At 35.3% G+C, this 22,266-nt stretch overlaps 1 pseudogene; it reads left to right on the plus strand.

Annotated features, from left to right (window-relative positions):
• The first annotated feature begins 12,514 nt into the window (after nucleotides 1-12,514).
• On the plus strand, nucleotides 12,515-16,814 carry LOC140855875 (riboflavin synthase-like; annotated as a pseudogene).
• Nucleotides 16,815-22,266: the final 5,452 nt, after the last annotated feature.

The following is a 22,266-nucleotide window of genomic DNA, read 5'->3' on the forward strand; positions in this document are numbered from 1 at the left end:
TGCCCCGAGCCATCGACCGCCTCTCCAAGCTCCCAACTATCGGATCCCATCTACTAATTCTTGAGCCCCTCGGCCATCTCCTTGAGCCCCCGAACCGCCTCCTCTCGGTCGCCTCCGGTCCCCCACTTCACCCGCTATCAGATCGGGCTTCCTCGAGCCCTCTGTTGCCTCCCAGAGCCTCGATCCACCGATCGCCTTCCCGAGCCCCCGACCTGCCTCCCCTCGATAGGCTCCTTGAGGCCCCGTCCATCGAATCCTGAGCCCCTCAACTGCCTTCCGCCTCCTTGAAACCCAATCGCCTCCTCGAGCCCCAGCCGCCTTCTCGAGCCCTAGCCGCCTCCCCCCCAGCTGCCTCCGGTTCCCCTCTTTCCTCCTTACCCTCTCATTCTCCACTTGCATCCCCCTCCCCGGCCCTCGATTTTAATCTCCCCCATCAGTGACTGACGACCATTGACTGACTCCCCTCTTCCCCTCTTTCGATTCTCCAGCTTATGTGCACCACTATCCTCATCGGCACCCCTACACCCACTACAACAAAACAAGTTATTAGCGATGAAAATTTTTTATCGCTAATAATCTATTTTCGTCGCTAATAGTTATTAGCGATAAAATTTTCATCGCTAATATTTCTTCGTAAATAATCGCATCGTCGATAATATTTTATGACAGAAAAAAAAATTTCATCGCTAATAATCGATTATTTATGATGAAAAATTTTTATCGTTAAAAAATTTATTTTTTTGAAAACTATTTATGATAAAAAATTTTAGTCATAAAAAAGAATATTTGCGATAAAATTTAACGTCATTATAGATAATAGATTAATAGCGACGAAAATCTAATTTTTATGAAAATTAAATTTTTATGAAAATCAAATTTTTAAAAATTTTTAATGATGAAAAATTTTCATCGCAAATATGATTTTTTACAACAAAAATTTTTCATCGTTAATTTACAAAATATTAGCGATGTAATTTTTTCATCGCAAATGTAATTATTAGTGATGAAAATTATTTTCATTGCTAATAATTTAATAATATTTTTTTTAAAAATCAAATTTAAACAATATTAGCGATGTAAAGTTACATCATAAATATAGTAATTTTTGACATAAATTTTTATCAGTAATAAATATCAATTATTTATGATAAAAATATTTTCATCACTATTAATTTTATATAATATTTTAATATTTTAAAATTTATTAAAAATTTTATTTATAACTAATTTTCATCATAGTAAAATATTTTTAGCGATCAATATTTTATCAAAAATAATTTCATCGCTAATAATTTATACATATTTTTTTAAAAAAAAATAATTTATAATATATATTTTTAATTTATATTTATAATATTTTTTATAAATTAAAAATAAAAAAATAAAAATAAAAAATTTACATAATAAACTCATTAATAAATTTTATTATTTTATTATATTAAATTAAAATTATAAAAAATTTAAAATAAAAATAAAAAATTATATAAAGATGTCGTCAAGTGTCGGCATCTGCAGAAGGAGAACGAGCTGGAGAAGAAGAGCGCTCGAAAGAGCTCGGACCGATCTGCTGCTACCTCATCAGCTATATCGTCTGCTCCATCTGCGTCATCTGCTTCATTATCTGGATTTAAAATTATTGATGCTCGTCAACACGTGCAACAAACTTATAAGCTTGCTGGAGATCCTCAGTAGCCTATCTCTATATCTCCGTCAGTCGAGCATCGCAGGCAGCATAGATATCAGCCCGAGACGAGAATGAGGATGAGGGAGTAGTGACCCATACTCTAGACTCATAATATAACAAGATCTTATACCAAGCATCTGATCATAGATCTCATCATCTGTGGGTACGATCGAGCCCTCAGAGGTAGATTGGGATCTCATCTCTATCATACGGTCTTGAACAATAAAGTTATAGCTATTTTAATTTATAATAAAAATTAGACTGTGAATGAAAAAAATAATTTAAAAAAATTTACAAAGAGCTCCTGACTCTCCATCATCTACTCTCCTGACCGTCACTGGTGGGTTCGCTGTTAGATATCGATCCTACCAGAAAGCTCGCCACTCTCAGTATTTTTTTATAATTTGAGAATAATTAATTAAAAATTTTTAAATAGTTAAAAAATTATATAATTATTAAAAATTACTTATCATCTTCTCCATGTGACGAGCGAATGACCTCGAACCCCTACAATACGGTACGGTCTGTCTCGTCCAATTCATGGTGTTTTGGACATATCTTCTCTGTATAATTACCAATCAAATTAGTAGATAATAAATTTAATTTAAGAATAAATGATTCAATCATTAAACTCTAAATAAAAAAAAAAGTTTGGATGTGTAACCTGATATGTCGGATCTTCGTAATATCGGCATATGACAGTCCAATCATCCAGACCGCTGTCGCTTTCTCCTCCCCATGATCCTGTATCATATGGTACCAATATTGATAGATGCGGTGGCTATAATCTTTGAAATGCAAAGATAAATGAGCATCCATGGCTCACCGCACATGATCCTCCTCAAAATCAATAATATCAAAAATACCCTGCAAATAACAAATATTAGAATAATATCATACTAATTAAATATTCACAATATAATTTATTTTACCTACAAGTGGATGTAGAAAATCTCTCTCTGAACCGGTACAACGTGACGCCAATTGAAAAATATTACGGGGGCATAGCTGCAGCATATGATGCCCAGCTCGGTCTGCCACAGCTCGCACCATCCTCTAATGGGCCTGGTGTAGTCGGATGGTATCTCGATATGGAGATGCTGTCTCAGGTGCTCGCGTCTCCAATACTTTAGAGCGAGGTTCTTCGATGGACCTCGTCCTCACCTCACTGTTGATGAAGACTGGTCTAAATAATAATAAATAAATCATTAGTTTGATAGCTATCCAAATAAAAAAATTTAAATTTTATTATATAAAAAATATAATAATACCACTCGGATCCACCTCACTAGGACCTGCCAGTGCAGGATCCTCTAGCGATGGAGCTGGTGCGGCAGTGAAAATCGAAGAAAGCATCTTAGCCTTCAGGGTAAACTGTGAACACGAATGTCATCGTCTGTCTTCTGATATCATATCTGTAATTTTTGACATATAAATGAATATAATATTAAATAATAATAATAAAAAATAAATTATATTCTAATAAATAGAATTATATTGCATACCATTATTGCAAAAAAAAATTGAACAAAGAAATATGCATTGTGCTAGTGGAACAAAAAATTATTTATAAATTTCAGCAGTAATACTGAAAAATTTATACAACAAATATAAAATAAAATATAAACAGTTGAGCATGCAAAATAATATTAACGTAAAATAATAACAACAAAATCTAATCTCGAGGAGTCGATAATTTTTTATTTTTTTCATAATTATTTTTTATCTAAAAATAATAAATAATTTTTTATTTTTTAAATATTTACTATCTAAAAATATTTTTTTTAAATATTTTTTCTCCTAAACGAGCTCCAGACTCGACCTCCTACGGCCCCCGCTCTTACGGCGTCGGTGCCATCACACACCTTGTGCCGCCCGGATTCGGCCCCCACTCCCACGACGTCAGCGTAGTCACATACCCCGTGCCGTCTAGACTCAACCCCCGCGATCCCCACTCCCACTACGCCAGCATCGTCACACACCCCACACCACCCGGACTTGACCCCCGCAACTCCCACTCCCATGGCGTCAGTGCTGTCACACACCCCCCACGGCACCACCACCGTCTCCAACCCCTCGCGACCCAGATCCCAACTCAGATCCTGATCAGATCCAGATCTTGACCCCAATCCGAATCGGGATCTAGATCCGGATTTCGATCTCGATCCAATTTGGATCGTGATCCAGATTTTATTTTTATTAATTAAATAATTTTATTAATATTTTATTTTATTTTTTATTTTTTTTATTTTTTTTATTTTTTCTTTTTTCCCCCTCCTTTCTCACTTCCCTTCCTCCCTCCGTGCCGCCGCCCCCTCCCCGACCCCATCTCCCCTGACCGTCCCCTCCCCGGCCCCATCTCCGTCGCCACCTGCCGCCCCCTCCCTGGCCCCATCCCCTCCAGACCCCATCCAGCCCATCTCCAGACCCAGACACCTCCCCACCGGCCGACAACCTCCTCGCCGGCCGACACCCTCCTCGGCCCCGTCTCCAACACCGTCGGCCTTCCCCTCTTCGGCCCCATCCCCTCCTCCAGCCCCATCCCACCCCACCCCCGTTTCCATCCCACCCCCTCCCCGCCGGCCGACCATACCTCCCCACCAGCCGACCCCTCCCCGGCCCCATGGCGCTGCCGACCGCCCACGGCACCCCCCCCACAGACGACTCCACCGCCTGATGGCTCGATCAACATAAAAAAAAAAGAGGGTTAAAAACCTTACCTCCGATGGACGGTGGATGGCGGGCCGCACGGATGGGAAGAGGCAGAGGGGAGAGGGAGAGAGGTGAGCTCAGGGAGAGGGAGAGAGATGAGGGAAAGGCGAGAGGGGGAGGGCGAAAAAAGGGTTTCGTGCGAAGTGACGTCGATTTGACTCATTGAAAGCAGAACTATTAGCGACGTAAATTTTCATCGCTAATAATTTTGAAAAAAAATTCACTAAAAAAATTTTTTTACCACAAAAATTATTTGCGATGAAAAAAATTTTCATCATTAATTACGTTATTAGCGACGAAAAAATAATTTTTGTCACTAATAATTCCTATCAAAATAAAAAAACTTCCTCCATTTTTTTGCTAAATAAATTATTTGTGACAAAAATGAAATCTTTCATCATTAATTATCTTATTAACAATGAAAAATAAATTTTATTGCTAATAATTCTTTCAAAAAAATAAAAAAAAATATTTACGATGAAAAAAATTCATCATCAATAAAGCTATTAGCAACGAAAATTAAAATTTCATCATTAATAATTCTACCAAAAAAATAAAAAAAATTTTGCTAAAAATTTATGAGTTCAAGCAGTCTTGGGATATGTTCATGCCAATCATGATTTATGAAGATTGCAGATCTGTGTAGAAGAATGAGATGAATATGAGACAACCATAATATGGATCAATTATTTTGATTCTCTTTGATCACGAAAATAAGACAAGTTCTCTGATATTTTGCTCCAATCAAACATAATTTATAATTAAAAAAATTTAATCAATTAAATTTATTTATTTGATGGCAACACTGCTATGAGTTGATCGAAAGGTTTGAATAGAAATCCGAACTCAAATTTAATCTATGAGCAGTTAAGATCCTTGAGATTGACGAAAAACGAGCGTAGTAGAAACGATAATACCTGCTCAGAAATATGTCAATCTCAGGATAAATTTTGAACTAGATAGCAATCATAAGAGTTCAGCAAGTTAGAAAGTATCTGCGACAAACAATAATCTCATACTAAGACCATTAATGCACTTTTGAAAAATAATACTGAAAGACCCAGCAAAGACCTTCCACATACTTTTCGACCTATATAAATACAAAAAGAGCATTAAACAATAAAAACAGAAATGATAGAATGATTATAACAAATCAAACAAATAATCTATAATTTTTATATTTTCTTATATTTGATCATGTTCTTATATTTTGACAGATATCTTATTTGGACCAATTTTTAGGACTATTTATGATGGAAAATATGATTTCATCGTAAATAATTTACTATTTATGATGAAAAATAATTTTTTTATCATAAATAATCTATAATTTTAAAATTTTTAAAATTTTTTATTTTTTTATGTATTAGCGATGAAAGTTTTTATCATAAATAATTGAGTATTTACGATAGAACATGATTTTCGTCATAAAGATGCATTATTTATGATGTAATATTTTCATCTCAAATAATTTATAATTTATAATTTTTTTATTTTTTTTAAATATTAATGATAAAAATATTACATCGTAAATAACTCATATTTGTGATGGAAAATGACTTTTCATTGTAAATAAAAGTTATTTATGACATAATATTTTCATCGTTAATAATCTATAATTTTTAATTTTTTTTTAAATTTTTTATTTTTTTACAAATATTAGCGACGAAAATGTTACGTCGTAAATAATTGAGTATTTATGATGAAAAGTATCTTTTTATCATAAATAATAATTATTTATGATGTAATATTTTTATCATAAATAGTCTTTAATTTTTAAATTTTTAAAATTTTTTATTTTTTTAAATATTAGTGATGAAAATTTTATGTCGTAAATAATTGAGTATTTATGATGGAAAGCTGATTTTCATCATAAATAAGTGTTATTTACGATATAATATTTTCATCATAAATAATCTGTAATTTTTTAATTTTTTAAAATTTTTTATTTTTATCCAAATATTAGCGACGAAAAGATAACATCGTAAATAATTAGGTATTTACGATGGAAATAGCTTTTCATCATAAATGCTCAATTATTTACGACGTAATATTTTCGTCGTAAATATTTTCATCACAAATATTTAAAAATTTAAAATTAAAATAAATATTTTATTATTTATGATAAAAAAAAATTTATTACTAATATAAAATTATTTGTAATGAAAAATTTATGAAGATTGCAGATCTGTGTAGAAGAATAAGATGAATATGAGACAACCATGATATGGATCAATTTGATTCTCCTTGATCATAAAAATAAGACAAGTTCTCTGATATTCTGCTCCAATCAAATATAATTTATAATTAAAAAAATCTAACTAATTAGCTTTACTTTTTTGATGGCAACACTGTCATGAGTTGATCAAAAGATTTGAATGGACATCCGAAGTCAAATTTAATGTACAAGCAGCTAAGACCCTTGAGATCTGACACAAAAGGAGCATACTAGAAAGGATAATCTTGCTCAAGAGTATGTCAATCTCAAGATAAATTTTGAACTGGATAGTAATTATAAGAGTTCAACTAGTTAGAGAGTATCTGCAATAAACAATCATCTCATATCAAGACCATGAATGCACTCTTGAAAAATAATATTGAAGGACCCAGTAAAGACCATCCACATACATTTTGACCTATATAAATGCAAAAGGAGCAATAAAAAATAAAAACAGAAACGATAGAATAGTTATAATAAATCAAACAAATAATTTATAATTTTTATATTTTTTAAATTATAATTTTTTTATTTTTCTTGAAAGATATATTGATACTGTAAATTAAAATCTGTAGATTATTGTTCTCTCGGGCTTTTGTTTCACTGATCTATAAAAAGAAAGCAATAATTTCATGTAAAATAAGAGGAAAGGGGGAGCATTTAAACTCAAATTCAAAAACAGTGTCTAAGCCTTAAGAGTAAACTAACCTTATCATGCCATCATGTGAATAACCTTTTTGTAGATCATGTTTTAACGTATAAAGATCCTGTATCTCTCCTTTCTATATTCTTAGACAGGTACAAGGTCTTTGTAAAAAAATTTATTGATGACGAAAATTTTATCATAAATAATCTATAATTTTAAGTATTTACATAATCTAATTTTATCTAATTTTTAAAATAATTTTTTATCAATTTATCTATATATTATTTTTATTCAGGAGACCAACAGATCAATACATTATCATATACTGTTGGATGAGAATCATTTTTCTGCTGATACATTGCAGATGTTAACTAACAATCTTTGTTACACATGAATTAAATTTTGATCGTATTCTTATGTTTCGACAGATATCTTATTTTCATCGTAAATATTCAATTATTTACGATGTAATATTTTTATTATAAATAATCCATAATTTTTAAAATTTTAAAATTTTTTATTTTTTTAAATATTAGCGATGAAAATTTTTCATCGTAAATAATGACTATTTGTGATAGAAAAAGAATTTATGCCATCAATACCCAATTATTTATGATGAAATATTTTTATCATAAATAATCTATAATTTTTAAATTTTTAAAATTTTTTATTTTTTTCAAATATTAGCGATGAAAAATTTTTATCATAAATAATATAATATTTACGATGGAAGGTTAGTTTTCATCGTAAATATTTCATTATTTATGACATAATATTTTTATCACAAATAATCTGTAATTTTTAAAATTTTTATTTTTTTTCAAATATTAGCAACAAAAATTTTTCATCGTAAATAATGACTATTTACTACGAAAAAAGATGTTGCATCATCAATACTCAATTATTTATGATATAATATTTTCATCATAAATAATCTATAATTTTTAATTTTTTTTAAATATTAATGATGAAAAATTTTTATTATAAATAATACAGTATTTGCAATGGAAAGTTAGTTTTCATCGTAAATACTTCATTATTTATGATGTAATATTTTTATCGTAAATAATCTGTAATTTTTAAATTTTTTATTTTTTTTAAATATTAGTGATAAAAATTTTTCATCATAAATAATGACTATTTACCATGAAAAAAGATGTTGCATCACCAATACTCAATTATTTATGATGTAATATTTTTATCACAAATAATCTATAATTTTTAAATTTTTTAAATTTTTATTTTTTTATCATAAATCATATAGTATTTATGATGAAAAATTAGTTTTCATCATAAATACTTTATTATTTATGATGTAATATTTTTATCATAAATAATCTATAATTTTTAAATTTTTTTATTTTTTTAAATATTAGCGATGAAAAATTTTATCGTAAATAATTATTATTTATGATGAAAAATGACTTTACATCATCAATACTCAATTATTTATGATATAATATTTTTATCGTAAATAATATATAATTTTTGAATTTTTAAAATTTTTTATTTTTTCAAATATTAGCAATGAAAAATTTTTATCATGAATAATAAAGTATTTACGATAGAATTTTAGTTTTCATCATAAATACTTTATTATTTACGATGTAATATTTTCATCACAAATAATTTATAATTTTTAAATTTTTAAAATCTTTTATTTTTTTTAAATATTAGTGATAAAAATTTTTCATCGTAAATAATTGATATTTATGATGAAAAATGAGTTTTCATTATAAATACTTATGTTATTTACGATGAAACTATTTTCATCATGAATATTTAAAAATTTAAAATTAAAATAAATATTTTATTATTTACGATGAAAATAATCATCGCAAATAATAAGTATTTACGAAAAAAAAAATTTCATCGTAAATATAAAGCTATTTGCAGTGAAAAATAATTTTCATCGTAAATATTTTATTATTAACGATGAATTTAATTTTTCATCATAAATAGTCTTATTGTCGATGAAAATATTTTCGTCGTAAATAAATTCATCGCAAAAACTCTCTTTTCTTGTAGTGACCGCTTATCCATTGCTGCCATCCACTTATCAAATTTCCTACGCCGCGTCCCCTCCTGGTTCCTCAACTCATGCCCTCCCCATCCACGTGCCGCCACCTCTCCCTTTACGGTCCCCGTGCTGCCGGAGTCTCCACACCATCATTCTCTTGCCGAATCCATTCCCATGCTCACTGCTTGATGGTCATTTCGGCTCTATGTTTTGTTCGATTTTGATTTTTACCTATTGCTTCTTTGAATTTCTCTCTCGTTAGTAGGTTTTAGATCTAGAAGCTCGTTTTTACTAAAATTTGGATGTCTGCCTTTCAGATTCCCTGCGCTGCATCCCCTCTCGGTTCTCTAGCTCACGCCCCTTCTTCTCCTCTTCTTTGTATAGGCCTTCTCCTCGTCTATCGATAAGGCAAGGCAGCTTTGGAAGGTCTATTGTTCCGTAGATAATCGGTATGCAGCTATCGTTAGATGGAAAAGAGAAGAAGACAATGCGGGAGGGATCTTTTCCTCAGGTTCGCTTTTAAATTTCTTTTTCAAGATTGGCTATATTCTCTTTCTTATTCTTCTTTTTGTCCTAAGTCTTCCAGGTGGGTAATGGAGGTGATGCTATACTGGAGAGGACGACGGAAGTAAGAGAAGGATGAGGAGGATGACGACAGAGATTTGAGATCAGACCACTGTCGGACCAGCTCTGGTCCGATGGTATCAGAATTAGAATTAAAATTTAATTTCAATTTTTTTTAAAAAAATAAAAAATTATTAACGACCGTATTAACGACGAAAAATACCATCGCTAATAATTTTTTAAAATTTTAATTAATAAAAAATAAAATAAAAAATATTAATGATAGTATTTTTCATTGCTAATATCGTCACTAATTAGTATTATTAGTGGCAGAATTTTTACCATCATCAATAATAGCAATTAGCGACTACATTATTTCCGACGGACTTTTAGCAATAGAAAGCCATCGCTAATAGCATTAGCGATGGTGATCCGGTTATTAAGCTATCGTTAATAATCTTTTTTCTTGTAGTGGGAGGAGCAATCGATGGTGTTTGAAAAATTGATAATATGTAATACTTGAAATAGTTTTTATAATATTTTATTATAGAAGAGCACCATACCAAAATCTATTTTTCTGTTTCCATCTTGACAATTTTGATAATTTTTAATATTGACCTGCTAGTGCTTATGTTATCTGCTGTTTAACAGCTCTTATTTTGTTTCATCGAGCAGCTTAAAGAATGGATGAGAGGAGTAAGCCGTCATTTTACAATTTTCCATCGTTTTACATTTTTAATATCAAGGAACCTTGAGACATTTTTATTTTGGATGCTTGAAAGCATCATGGAACCTTTGATAATAATTTGTCGTGCCGTGATCTAAAAAATTTTGGAATTTAAATTCCTTATTTTAGATAATTAATAAATAAATATTAGAATCTAAAGTTGGTTTGCAATCGGAAGGCGTTAGTTGTAAATTTCGGCATGTGGAATCTTTGATAACTTTTTTTTTTTTGTTAATATTTATCTCGGATGTTCATCAACTTGTCACAATGAATCATTCTTCTTGAATATTAGGTTTTAGATATTTCATTATTTTCCCAATGGTTAACAAGCTATGCTCTTTAGTTGGCCTCTCAAATGGTCAAAATGGAAGCATTCATCATGAATGCTTAAGTAAATAAAAATACAACAAACCTTGTTAACAACCAATAGGACTAGGATTGTAGAATTAAATTTGTCGAAATATTTTTTCACCTCCATAGAAGATGACATATACAAACTATAATGTACAATTTTGAGTAGCATGTATTACTTATATCACTTTTAGCACTTAGTAAAATAATTTTAACTGACATCACTAAAAAAAAAGTTAAGTAGACTGGGAGCTATACATATCTCTTTAGATGCAAGGGCATGCTTGGTTTACAATCTGAATAGGAATCAAAATAGATTACAATCAAAATCAGAATTGTCAAATCCTTCAGTATTTGGTTCGTGATCAGAATTAAAATTAGAATGAAAATTTGAATCTTTATCGGAGACTAGAGATTAAGTTTTAGATAGATTAGCCACTCCTATTCTATCCCAAAATTAGAATCGAAACAGAATTCTTTCGAATCAAATAATTAGAATGAGAGTTGTTGTGATATAGAGAGAGCTTTTTTAGTCCCACATCGATTATGAGTCAAAAGAAAATGTGGCTTATATAGATTGGAATATTTTCTCCCAATGTGAGGCGTCTTTTAAAGGACAAAACTGTGAGGCTCTAAATGATCAAGATCCATTGAAGCCTAAAGATTTACTGAAGCCTAAAGATGGTCATGAGTCAAAGCGGACAATACCTCATGTATGCGGAGGCGGAGATATAAGCCAACCATCTGAGCCATTCGACCCCTTGACCCATGACCATATACTCCCTCTTGACTGGTGGGCTGTGTTGTGGTGCAGAGAAGAGCGCCTTTTAAAGGATAAAACTGTGAGGCTCTAAATGATCACGGTCCACTGAAGCCTAAAGATGGTCATGAGTCAAAGCGGACAATACCTCACGTATGCGAAGACGGAGACATAAGCCAACCATCTGAGCCATTCGACCCTCATCAGTTATGAGTCAAGAGGGAATATGGCTCCGTCATAAGCCAACCATCTGAGCCATTCGACCCTCATCAGTTATGAGTCAAGAGGGAATATGGCTTATATAAATTGGAACATTCTCTCCCAATGTGAGGCCCCTTTTAAAGGACAAAATAGTGATGCTCTAAATGATCAAGGTCCATTGAAGCTTAAAGGCTCACTGAAGCTTAAAGATGATCATGAGTTAAAGCAGGCAAAACCGTGATGCTCTACATGATCAAGACCCATAGAAGCCTAAAGGTTCACTGAAGCCTAAAGATGATCATGAGTTAAAGCGGGCAATACCTCACATATGCAGAGGTGGAGGTATAAATCAACCATCTCAGCCATTTGACCCCTTCACCCATGACTACAACAAGAGTGATTCATTCCCATTCTGATTTCAGATCCCAACTCCTTTCAACCAAATATTTTATATGTATAAACTATACACTAACAATACCAAAAAACTTGAAGGGGCAAATAAAAGAGAGGAACAAAATACGGAGATGTAAGTGAATAATATGAAAACAAATATAATGTAGAGTGATAATTCAATGGAAACAAACTCGCCTTTTTCAAGCCATGCATTTCTTTTGGCAAACCAATCAAGCTGCGGATTTGGCCCGCATGGGTGCACCTTCATCTCGACTCCCAGGCTCCCATCCCACCACATTTGGGTCGAATTCTTAATGCTGACGATATGGACACATGGCTTCACAAAAAAAAACACAATGCGCAGTGTGAATGGATTGTAAATAAATTGAGACATAAATGATAACAATAATGGCTTCTTCATTCGTATTTGCCGTCTAGAAAGCACAACCCTCAATTTTTAAAATTGGTTACAAAAGCTAGGCAACATGCAGACTTCTCCGAGACATACGAGTCATCAGCGAAGTCCTCGTGACGGCGGTCTCAGTCGTCTGCCATCCGTTCGTTAAAATTCCTGAGAGGGATGGGAACTGGGAACACGCCGTCGTCCAACACGCTGAAGAATGGCAACGGTTTGCACCACCATCTCCTTTCTCTCCACAAAATCCTCATAGTCTCTCCTCCCAGCATCTCCAAGACTTTCTCCGACCCCACCTCCGTCTCCCACTTCCTCTAAGTCTCCCTTAAACCCAACTTGTATTCGATCCTTTCCCTCGCAAATCCTATCTCTGCCCCTTCGTCAGGACCTCCAGACCCCCAAAATCCGCCGCCGCCGGCGGAGCCATCAAGTCCCTCTTCACCGGCATCGTCGAAGAGACGGGTCAGTTTGAGCACCTAGGGCCCTTCCATGACGGTGGCTTTGAGAGAATCGCCGCAAAAACCGTCCTCCGCGGCGTCCATCTCGGCGACACCATCGCCGTCAATGGAACCTACCTCACAGTCTCCGACTTCGATCTGGCTGCCTCCAACTTAACCGTCGCGTCTCGCCGGAGACCCTCCGTTGGACCAATCTCGATGATCTCATCCCCGGCTCGCCGGTCAATCTGGAGCGGTCCTTCCATCCGACCTCAAGGATGGGCGGGCACTTCGTCGAGGTCCACGTCGAGGAGACCGGCCAGATCTTGTCGCTGGAGTCCGAGGGGGACTCGTTCTGGGTGAAGGTAAGGGCGCCGCCGGAGCTGCTTTAGCTCGTGGTGCCCAAGGTTTTATCGAGGTGGACGGGACCAGCCTAACGGTCGTCGATGTTTACGCTGAGGAGAAATGCTCTGATTTTATGCTGGCGGGCTATACCCGGCAGAAGATTATGATACCTCTTCAAGGTGGGGGATGAGGTGAACCTGGAGGTTGATTTACTCGGGAAGGATATTGAGATGTTGCTGTGGAGTGGGCTTGCATCTGGAACCTCTGTTAGTTCTTCGTGAAGCCGAAAAAAATTCAAAGGAGGTTTTTGTAGATTCTGCTGTCTCATCGTTCCTTTTCTTCTATCGTCGTTCCTTTTCTTCTCCTTATTTGATTCAAATGCTTCGGGTTTTTTTTGGTGAAATTCTTAGTATCATTATAATCGACAGTGAAATGAAGTTCTGATGCTGATATATGCATAAAAATTGAAACTTTGTTATGTGTGTGTTTAATTTAAAAACTTTGTTGTGTTTTTATTCATTGGGTTTCGAGAGTTTGCATTTTGAATAAACATCTCGCATTGTGCAATGGAATTGGAATTCAGCTTTTGATTCTATTGGCTGATTAAAGGAGGAATCATGGGTGTTTTTTTTGGGTAATTATCATTTGGAGATGAGTATATGGGTTCAGTATTCTTTTTATAAGCATTTAGGTACACAGGGCTGTATTCCACAGTTTCGTGTGATACCATCTTCTGTTTAAGAAGGACAGAACATTTTCTTTTACACGCGTTCTGTTAGTTTTCTGCGCACATAAAAATCTGGCTCTGAGAGTTTCACTTCATTTGATTTCACAAGTTTGAGCTAATCTAATGAGATGATCTTGAATATCTTTTATTTAGAAATAAAAAGGGTCAACAGGAACTGATGGCAAGATCCATGTAGCAAACCCTCAAATTTATGGGTATAATTTTTAGTCCATGATCTACAAAGTGGATCATAGTTTATCTTGATATTTAAGTGCTGAATGTAGCAGTCCTCTTCTTGGCTTTTGGGTTGGATCATCTCCATAGCTTTCTCTCACTTTATGTGTTTAGAATGAAATTTCATGTTTAATACTTCTGTAGACTGTTTGATTCTTATATTCAGCTTTTTGGTATTAATTTTCAGTTCACATCCAATTTTATATTTGTCAGTTTTTTGCAACTTCTCTACTTTCTTTTTTTTTTTTTTTTTTTTAAAAAGCTATTCTAAAACTAAGAATTGAATATCAATCTTCTTTCACTATTGAATGCTAATATGGTTTCTGATATTATGTTTTATAATAATTCAGAATCTATATCTTTTATCTTTATTTTCTTAGGACTTCTGAAATTATATGCAAGATGTATGTTTTGTTGAATATCATTTCATTAGAAAAGCCTTGAACTTTGATTAAAGATTGTCTGGTCTTTAGAATGTGTTACAGTTATTAAAAATAGAATTGAGCCTTGTGCAAGAAATGAAGTTGGAGCAATGCAGATTCAGACATCATGGTTCATTTTTCCATAAGATATAGAGAAAATTACTTTTTTTAATTGTGCTTTTTTTTTTAATGAGCTGTCGTCTTAGGATAAATACAATAATAACACTCTTGGAAGCAAAATGAATGCGAACAACTTGTGCGCTTTTTAGTGGAGAAGGTGGGAAAGTCATCTCATTTTTTATGTTTCTTAAAAACCTTTAATACGAAAGATTCAGAAGGATGGTTGTTGCCTTGTTGGTCACAAATAGAGCTGATCATGGGCCGGGCCTCGGGCCTAAACTTTATTCATTTTAAAATTGGGCTTCAGGCCGGGCCTATGTAAAGTTTGATATTTTCTGGCCCAAGTCCGGCCCATGATCAGGTCTAGTCACAAAAACCACTTTGTCATGCCCATTTGTTTCTTACATTGCATAGTTTAGGGTTAGGCAACAACTGAATTATCTACAATCCAACTGGAAATTGTCGCATGATGTTACTTGATTATGCTTCAATTGTTATCTTTCATTCTCTCCTTTTTTCTCTCCTTTACCTCTTACCCATCAAATCATGTGCTCTTACTTCTACGTTTTTTCCAAATCTAAAATTTCCTGTATTTCTAGGCTTGATAATGGGTAGTTGGCTTCCTCTAGTGCTTTCTCATACCTTGGCCATCTTTTTGCACAGGGGTTGGTAAAAGGAAGAAGCTTTATCATCTGTATAGTATACATTTTTTCTCTTGCATGCTTTGAATTGCTGTTTGGTGAAAGATCCAATTGATCCAGGTTATCTTGAATCTAGGTTTATGCATGCATATATATATACGTACATGCCTATGTATAAATAATACGTATGGCTGTATGGGGCCTGCTGCATGTCTTGGAAAAAAGGGGGCTTGATGTGTTTCTTGATGTGATAAAGTGATGAAAATCAGGAATGTATTTTTCCATTCTGTCTTCCCCTGGATTCCCCCTTTGAGGTTTAGCACCATCTAATTCTCAAGGACATAGGGATTCTATTATTGTTACTGTTATCAGATAAGTGAGGGAGTTATTGATTGTTCAAAGGATTACAAGATTTGCAATCTTGGTTCGTATCACCTGCTATTGGGCGTACCTACCATACTGGTAAGGTATCAAGACTCTGTGCACTCCCAATATCAAGAGTCCATTCCAACGTATGTACCATATGGACACTGGGTATGGGGTGTACCAGTTGGCACCAGTATGGTGTGCATTGGAGGATTATAACATTTATGATAATTTATTATATATTTGATATGTTGGTTTGTTCTTTGATATAGTCCGAGCTTGTAAGACTATTAAATCATGAAAACCTTTGTTCTTATTAGCTGAGTTTGATTATGGCTTATTTGTATGTTTGAGATGATGATGTACATGTTTACCTGTTTGTTATGCAATCACTAGCATTGCATGCCTAAGTGCTGGAGTGCATGCTCTATCCAGCGGTTGTACGTTCCAACAAACTTTTATATTATGATGGATGTTTGACTCTGTTAAGTGACTGATTTGGATTGTTTGACAATTTCCTTGACACCATCTGAGCAGCCATAAATTGGGACTGTGGCTCTACCTGCAACGGGGAAGACATGTTGGATAATAAAGAGGGAGTTGACATAGTCCGAGCTTGTAAGACTATTAAATCATGAAAACCTTTGTTCTTATTAGCTGAGTTTGATTATGGCTTATTTGTATGTTTGAGATGATGATGTACATGTTTACCTGTTTGTTATGCAATCACTAGCATTGCATGCCTAAGTGCTGGAGTGCATGCTCCATCCAGCGGTTGTACGTTCCAACAAACTTTGATATTATGATGGATGTTTGACTCTGTTAAGTGACTGATTTGGATTGTTTGACAATTTCCTTGACACCATCTGAGCAGCGATAATTTGGGACTGTGGCTCTACCTGCAACGGGGAAGACATGTTGGATAATAAAGAGGGAGTTGACTCTTTAATTCCCCTATATTTGCTCTTGGTTTGTTTGAAGTAGGAGGATTATTTACAATTAATCCATTTGGATGTCTTTTTAATGGGTCAGAACATTCAAGGTCCTTGAGCCACTTGCATATTAATTTATATCAGATGTTTTTGTCTGGAAAGCCATTTTCACAAGATCATTTTTCCTTCACTTTTTAGCTGTCAAAAGAGCTTTGGTTCCGTTGTTTTTTAAGCATTTTCTTCAATTAAGAACTTACTGATATGCAAACTTTCCGCATAAACAGAACCCTAACTTTTTAAGACTTCATACTGCTAAGCTGTAGCTATTGTAATAATAGGTGAGCCTACTGCAGGCAGCTTGTAACTTTTGTAGTGAGCAGGTATTGCATGCTTACCATGGTGTCTTTCATTAGACTGATAGCAAGAGCTGGGAACCATAAAATTCAAAGGAAATTTTGATCATGCTAGGGAAAAAGAGGGCACTTCTTCTTCTTCTTTGTGAAATTCTTTGGACTTCATACTGATTGTAAATAGCATTTCTACAAGGAAAATCGGTCATAGTAACAAGGTGTTTGTGTAGATGAAAGCATAATAAATTATGTTTTACAGTGCAGCATGCTTTGGTGTCCGTGTGTGCTAATGTTTCACATACAGTACACCAACCAGCTTTAAGTTGCTTAGGCATAGGATTAGGGTTTTGTGAGCTTGCACGTGTGCACTCAAGTCTAAAATGGTTTTGGTTTTTTATGAACCAAGGGATTCGTGCAAGCATCTTGGTTGTTTGAGAACTCTTTCTTGTCTGTTTATGATCTTGATGCAACTGGGAATGATATAAAGTAGCCTTTTGAATCTACTCTCTCTCAGATTTATAGTCAGCAAATCTGATTCACAGTCGGCCAATCAATCATACATCGGTGACTGGCAATGGACCATCAAAGCTGCATTGCGGAATGAGTTTCGGATCGATTACAATATGTCACCCAACTCTCAGTCAGTGTAACAAGTGGAATGTCCGACTATCAATCGGTTACATCGACATATAGTCGGAGATTTTCGATCCACTTCCACCCAAGATCAAGTCAACTACGATGACAGCTGACTAGTCGGTATGTCAGAATAACCAACCGACGATCAACCAATATATCATACATACCAACATATAATCGGCATATTGGAAACTACCAGCACGAAAAATGCATAACGGCTATATACACGATTATCAATGGCCACTAATTATCCATCCTAAGATCACATAATTTCAGAATAAGCGGGATCCACGTGCCTAATCTTTACAAACGGTTACCAACAATTCGTCTATAAAAGAGAAATAAATGAACAGTATTAGTAAGATGCTTCTGGATTGAGATTCTATCATTTTGAATATTCTATCTGCTATTCACTACTCCCCACTGACTTAAGTATCGGAGGGTTCCTGCTGGACATAATTTCGGTCTGTGGACTTCTTTTGTAAATTGCTCTTCATCGGAATTAGGTGCAATAGAAAATTGACTGCAACAGATTGGCATGTCAGGTAGGAGAGAAAACGAATCTAATAATGATGAAAATAAGAGCTCAAAACAACTCTATCGACTCCACTAGGCAATCTTTCCATCGGAAAGATCTCCCTCCTCCACCTCCAATGGCAGAGTCCAGTTCTTCGCATCCTATTATCACTACAGACATCCAACTCGCTGCTTTAATACAGTAAATAAAAATGCTGAAAGAGATAGTGCACAGCTTCCAACAGCAACAGATACAGCAGCAGCAGCAACCGATGGCAGAGAAGCCGACGGTGCATACAGTGCCATCCAGGCACTGCCGCCGTGCTCCACGACAATCTCTTTCTCCATCTCCGGAACGATGACTATCTCGACATTCTCACCGCATCGAGCCACCACCTATCCGGCACTCTCATTGTGCTGCCCGCCACTCGTGGCGGTCTTCTTCTCCTTCGTGCCGACATAGCATCAAGAAGGGGAAGAGACCACGCTCGCCTTCGACTTATCGATCTTCGAGTTTTTCAGAGGACTCTCTCTGGATTCTCACAGCAACGGCGGCTCAATGACTATGACTGCAAATTTAAAGAAATTGACCACCAACTCGTCCGACTTCAAGTGGATGGCTGAGGGTCTTCAATGACCTTGGCATCCACACCGTTTCGCCTTTCTCCCAATGCATTTTGAATGAGCCGATTCCATCAAGGTTCAAGATGCTGCAGATAGAGCCATATGATGGCTCCACCGATCCAATTGATCATCTGGAGAGCTATAAGCCTCTCATGATGATCCAGGGGGCAACCGACACTCTCTTATGCATTGACTTCTCGGCTATCATTCGGAAAGTTGCTCGAGCCTGATATTTTGGACTCCAATCGGAAAGCATCCATTCTTTTCAGCGGTTGGAGCAATTGTTTGTGGCCTACTTCAGCACCAGCCGTAAGGTACCGCGAATATCTGATAGTCTCTTCACCATCAAGCAAGACGAAGGAGAGACACTGAGAGACTTCATGGTGCGATTTAATACCGCCACACCTGAGGTCTAGGATCTGAACGAAGATATGACCATCTCGACCCTGAAGAGAGGTTTGAGGGGATCCAGGTTCACTTACTCCCTGGATAAAACTCTCCCTCGGATTTATACTGAACTTCTAGAGCACGTGTACAAATACATTCGCATGGATGAAGATGCTACTGACCAACGTCAAACAGAAGAAAAATATCAGAAAAAAAAAACAAAAAAAATAGTGGAGCTTCGTCGAACCAAGTCAGCCAATAACCAACAAAAGAGCTTCATCCTACCGACAAAGTCTAAGGCCAAATAATTATGGCAGCAGGTATGACTCTTATACTCCTCTTTTTACTCTCAATGCGTAGATTCTGATTGAGATTGAGAGAGAGGAGTACCTCCGTCACCCCCCATCAATGAAGGCACCATCGAGGAGTCGCAATAAGAAAAAGTACTGTCGATTTCACTATGATCATGGTTACAATACCGAACAATGCATTCAACTCAGGGATAAGATAGAGTCCTAATTCGATGAGGCTATCTAGAAAAGTTTCGACGAGATTGTCCGACTCAATTTTCTACCGACCGACAACCTCAATCATAACCTGAGGAAACGATCGACAATCGACTAACATCGGAAGTTATCAACATGATTTTTGAGTGATCAAAAAACTGAGGGGCAACTTCCGAAGAAGAGTCTGCAAAGAAGCAATAACTTGATAATAATGTAATTTCTTTTTCAGAGGATGATGTTCGGAGAATACAGATTTTTCATGATGATGCTGTCGTCGTCTCGGCAATGATAGCAAACTATGATGTAAAAAAAATCTTGGTAGATAATAGAAGTTCAAATGATATTTTGTTTGACTCGATTTTCTCTCGAATACAATTACCAACTCCGAATAGTCTCGATGTAGTAAGTCGGTTTTACTGGAGATACAGTTAGTGTGGAAGAAAAAATTACTCTCCCACTAACTGCTGGAACAGATCCACAACAAAGTACCATCTTCTTGACATTCATAGTTGTCTAAGTTTCTTCGGCTTATAATGTCATACTCGGATGATCGAGACTTAATGCATGAGAGCGGTGATGTTAACATATCATCTACTGGTCTGATTTTCGACAAAAAGTGAAGTCGAAAAAATACGTGGGGATCAACAACTAGTCCGATGCTGCTTTATGGTTTCTATCAAAAGCAGTAAGCTTGAAGATCCTCTATCGATTGACAAACTGAATCAGAGAGAAAATGAAGAAAGGGGTGAGCCAGCTGAGTAACTGATTTCGATCCCGTTAAGAGAAGATGACCCTACAAAAATAGTTTAAATTAGATCGCAATTATCTGATTCAGAGCAAAAATAGCTCGTGGACTTACCAAGAGCAAACGCCGATATTTTTTCTTAGTCGGCGATCAATATGCCAAAGATTCCTCCGAAAGTGATAACTCATCAGTTAAACAACAACCCCAAAGTTAAATCGATGAGTGAAAAGAATAGAACTTTTGCCTCTGAAAGGCAGAAGATCATTGATGAAGAAGTTAATAAGCTCCTCGTAGCTGACTTCATAAGAGAGGCCAACTATCCCGATTGGTTCGTCAATATCGTGATGGTGAGAAAAGTCAATAAAAAATGATGAATACTATACTAATATGAACGAGGCTTGTCCAAAAGATAGTTTTTCTTTGTCAAAAATAGACCAATTAGTCGATGCGACATCGGGACATCGACTTCTGAGTTTCATGGATACCTTCATGGGCTACAATCAAATTCAGATGGTATCTGAAGACTAGGAGCATATTGTCTTCACAACCGATAAAGGCATCTACTGCTACAAAGTGATACCGTTGGTTTAAAGAATGCTAGAGTGATTTACCAACGGTTGGTCAATAAGGTGTTCAAGACATAAATTGGACGTAACATAAAAGTCTATGTTGATGATATGTTGGTAAAAAGTGTCAAAATTTTTTATCATGTTTGAGATTTAGAAGAAGCCTTCGACACACTTCGACGACATCGAATGAAGCTAAATCCGATCAAGTGTGCATTTGAAGTGATTGTCGAATTTTTTTTTGAATTTCTTGTGTCGTAATAAAAAATCGAGACTAATCTGAAAAAGATAAAGGCCATCATCAATATGAAGCATCCCAGCTCCAAGAAAGAGATACAATGACTCAATGGAAGGATTGTCGTACTTAGCCGATTCATCTTAAAGTCGGCAGAAAGATGTCTATCTTTCTTCAAGACCTTGCAGCAAATGAAGGACTTCTCATGGTCGGATGAATGCTGACAATCCTTCGAAGATCTAAAAAAATACCCGACATCTTTCTCACTACTCACAAAATCGAAGATGGGAGAAACACTGTATCTCTACTTGATGACTTCTGCAGAGGCAATCAGTTCGATGCTTGTTCGAGAGGATGAAAACTAGATTCAGTGGCCAATTTACTACACCAGCAAAGTACTTCACAATATCAAAATACGATATTCAAGAGCGAAGAAAATGATCTACGCTTTGATCATATCGATGCAATGACTTCGACCATACTTCTAGGCACATTCAATAGTCATTTTGACAGACCAGCCCTTGAAGGTGCTTCTATACCGACCTGATATCTTCGATCGGATGGTGAAGTGAGTAATTAAACTCAGCAAGTTCGATATTCAATATCACCCACGATCATCAATAAAGATACAAGTTTTAATCGACTTTATCGTCGAGTACACATGCCCGATGATAAACTTAAGTACAAATCTGACGACAAGTCGAGACAAGTTGAGAGTTCTTAAGCCAAATTTGCATTGGTATAGGTGCTACATGTTGATGGAGCTTCCAACGCTCAAGAAAGTGA

The sequence above is a fragment of the Elaeis guineensis genome, chromosome 2, assembly GCF_000442705.2.
Source record: "Elaeis guineensis isolate ETL-2024a chromosome 2, EG11, whole genome shotgun sequence".
Taxonomy (NCBI): Eukaryota; Viridiplantae; Streptophyta; class Magnoliopsida; order Arecales; family Arecaceae; genus Elaeis; species Elaeis guineensis.